Raw genomic sequence first — 4,154 nt, 5'->3', positions numbered from 1 at the left:
AACCTGTCATATCGCATTTTTTCAGGCGACGTATCAGTGATCTCATCAATATGATGACAGTTCTTTCTCTCTCTTGGCAATGGTATATAAAGGAGTTCTAATTCCATTTGTCTCTTTCACCTACAACAAAGTCTCTCTATCTACATGACGATTCACAACTATTCATCTTCTTCATTCAATCAACAATGGGGACTTCTTCATCTGCTCAAGACCAAACTACTTCATCCCCATTGCTCTCCATCAATCCTAATAAGAACATGATTATCGAACTCAATCTGTTTTTGTATGATTCGTACATGCTACAAGTGGTTGAGTGTTTGAAATATTCACCTTTGGTTATAGCCCTAACTCAGGTGGAAGCCGTTCCTATGTCTCTACTATCACAAGTTTACTCTACTGCCTCCTATGACAAGAACAAGGAAAGAATCTACTTTAAAATCCATTCTAAAAAGGCTTCAATTTCAAAAGGGAGATTTTGTTCCCTGTTGGACCTTGCAGTGGGCTCATCTATGATTTCACCAGACTTCGTCACAACTACTCAACTATTCTCAATGCTCTACGAGATGGGATACACTGATGTGCTAACCATAGTTACAAAGGTCAAGAAGTCATGCTTACCATCCCCATGGAATGGATTACTCACTCTTCTCATCAAGAGTTCGGCGGAAAGGAATGGTGGATCAGATGGCACCAGCAAGGGTTTTCTCACCCTTCTATACGGTCTTTACAATGGCATCAATCTCGACTATGGGTCGATTATCTGGTCTCAAGTGGTGCAAAGCCTCAACACTTCTACGAGGCATTCTGAAATTTCATGTGGTAGATTTTGGACTCTCATTACAAGCAGGGCGATTAATTCTTTGGAAGTTACGGGCATGAAGGATGCCCTAGTTGCGTCTATTACCACGTTTCACACCAAGAAAATCATAATCTCCGATCCTACGATGTTCCATCACATTGGCTCTATCCCGGAGACAATGTACCAGTGTGTTTCAGCCGAGAGTAACGTTATGGCAACTTATCGCAAGCTTCCTCCCATGAAACCAAGAGTCTTATCCCCTGAACAACATGCTGCCCTGGATGCTGTGGACAAGCCTGGCAACCGAGGGAAACGGACTACTACCAAGAAAGAGACAACTGATGATGATAAGTCCAAGAAGAGAAAGTCCCAGAAAGGAGAATCTTCTAAACAAAAGAAGATTAAGAAGATGGCAAAAAGGTCCAAGAGTCCCACTCCTCCCAATTCAGAAAATGACGAGGAGAATGACGAAGAGAAAATTCATCATGAATCACCGATAGGAAACACACCTCCCCGGACCCCGTCTTCAACACACTCTCTTCAAGACAAACTTCCTACATCACATCCATCACCGAAAAAAATAGTTTCAGTTTTGGTTGCTCCTATTCCCCCAAGTACCCCATCTCAAAGAACATTTTCAATAACTTCCTTACCACCACCACCACCGATTACTTCTATTCCTATATCCACAACCCCGTTACCACCTCCCATTATTTCCCAATCAACTACCACTACCATTCCTGAACTGACAGTAGAAGTCAATGTATCTGATACGGGGGAAACTACTGGCACTGAATCACCTATTACTTCAAAACCACTCTCTCCTACCCACTCAACTGATTCAGGTGCCACTCTTGGTGGTGCTAATGATGAGTTTGATTCCACATACTATAGTCCCTATAGACTTCCTACCGATGAAGATGCTGATGCTCCCATCACAAGCCAACACTTGCAGACCATTAATGAGAAACTGGGCAAACTTCTTGATGATAACAAGTCCTATAGTGGTGTTGTGCTCAAAGCCGTTTTGGACACTACTCTTGAGCAATACACAGAGTCCATTGAAAAATTCATGTAGGCTATCAATGACTCTTCTTCTGCTTGCAAGAAAGCCACTGCTAATGTTGAAGACGTTGTTCGTATAACTCAGATCTTTCTTGACTCACTCAAGGGGCATGCTAATACAAATGCAGCGAAGGTGCAAGTTTCTGTGTATTACTTCTCCAAGTCCCTTCAAGAGGAGAAAACAAAGTTTGAGGCTGTTCGTTCTTCCATCCAAGCAGAGAACACTTCACTTCTCAGTTCTGTATCCTCTCGGCTGGAATCCCTTCACGCTAATTTAGCAACCGAAACTACTCTGAAGGATGAACTTGCACGACAAGCATCCACTGTGGAAGTTCAGAAGGTTCAGCTTGCTCAAGCTAAGAAGGAGATTTCTTTGTTGAAAACCGAGCGAGCTGTTTTTCGGAGCTGTGCAGGGGATGTCAAGGATATGCTGACCAACATTCTTGGTGCTCATGATCCTATCCTCACCTTAACCATAAGAAATCATTTCACCACAAAATTACTTCCTCCCCTTGCATTGTTACACGATATGAAAGGTGTTTCGGAGCCATTCTTACCTCCAAAACAAGGGGAGATGGTGCTCAACTGAAGGCGAAGGTGATTGTGAAAACTGAATTTGCCCAATCGAATGTCAAAGTCACAACCGAACCCAAGGGTAATGAAGCTTCGGGTTCTGGTTCCCAAGATAAGAAGAAGGAGATTGAAGGTGATAATGATGATGATGTTGAAGAGACTATTGTTGAGGCTCTTAAAAGAAAGAAGAGAGAAAGAGAGTTGAATGAAACTCTAAAGATTGCGAAGGATGCTAAGGAGAAAGAAAGGAGGAACAAGGAGGAAGAAGATGCCTTAAACTGTAAAAGGCCTTATTTCCTCTTTAGTCAAAAGAGACACTTATCAATCAGGTTATAGAGTTTCCAAGTGTTTACTGGTGGGAGCCTATTGCTTCGTATGACTGTGACAACTCTAAGGACTCACAGTTTGACATGCTAATTACATGAAAGGCATTCACATTTCACTGTTTCGATTCAACTATTGATGTTCCTTTTCCTCATCCAAAAGTTGATTGTGAGCTAATCGACTTTTAATTAAAGTATGGTCAACCGCAGTACTTGACCTGGAGCACACAGAAGATTGTCACTGTCACGGTACTCAAACCTTCTCCTGCTGGGAAGTTCGTGAATGTTAATTTAAAAATCACACGAGGATCGGCAAACTCTATGTCGATTATTTCCCTAGCACATCTTCCGAATTTAAATCCTCACGATTGGATTCTTTTGTTCAACATTTTGCTCACTAATCCAAAAGAATATGAGCCGATATTGGATCACTTGAAGAGGATGTTGGCTTCCTACATCCATGAGGTTGCTGCTATGGATCAGGAGATAGCGAAAGTTATGAACAAGAAACCAACTGCCAAGACCACACCAAAACCAGGAGATGTGAACCGTATGAAGATGGGCCAAATAGATTCTACACATCTCACTATGATGTTTACAAAGGGCGAAGCTCACAGATTTCTGTTCCCTCTAGTTGATAAACATCTATTTTCAACAGATTGTTTGGAGCATATTATCAACATTATTCATCGGTGTAAGGAGAACTCAGAGGCAGATAAGAAGAACTTTACTGACATGCTGCGATGGTACACAACGTTTCGACATTATCTGTTGGCTGTCATACCGAAGGTGTTCAAAACAATAAAGAAGGTCTCTGTAGCTCAACCGAAGTGAGCTTTCGGCTCCATTGACGCAAAGGGGGAGATTGTTGAGTTTATTTGTGTTGCGTCATGGGCTTGTATTTTGTATCCGCATTGGGCCTGTCCATCCGTGATTATCTAGTAGGGTTAAACTATAAATATGCATGCATGTATGCATTAGAATAGAGTTGTTAACTACGTTTATTATTTTGTAACCCTAAACACCTCTATAGTTGAAGTTGTTAATCGAGCTCTTCTAAGGTGTTGAATCATTAATCATACGACTCATTCAAAGCCATTCTCGTGTTCATAGTTACGTTCTTTATTGTTTGACTGCATAGAATCTAATGATCCTGATTGAAATTTGTTTCAACAATTAATATTTAATCAAAAATTAATTTTGGGATTAAAGGTATTAATTAATGATTTGCAATTAATTAATAGTTTTGGTTTGGGCTCTTGGATCACCCTAAAGAAGGTTTCCCCAAAATCTTAGGGAGGCCCTAAGGATTTTCGTCTAAGGCTTCTACATGTGGGATCCATGGGCTGATTAGGCCTTAACCAAAGGGATTATGGTTTGCTTATCTTAACCCT

This window comes from Lactuca serriola, chromosome 3 (assembly GCF_051521515.1).
Source record: "Lactuca serriola cultivar US96UC23 chromosome 3, Lser_US96UC23_V15, whole genome shotgun sequence".
Taxonomy (NCBI): Eukaryota; Viridiplantae; Streptophyta; class Magnoliopsida; order Asterales; family Asteraceae; genus Lactuca; species Lactuca serriola.
Note: the sequence above shows the minus strand (reverse complement) of the source record.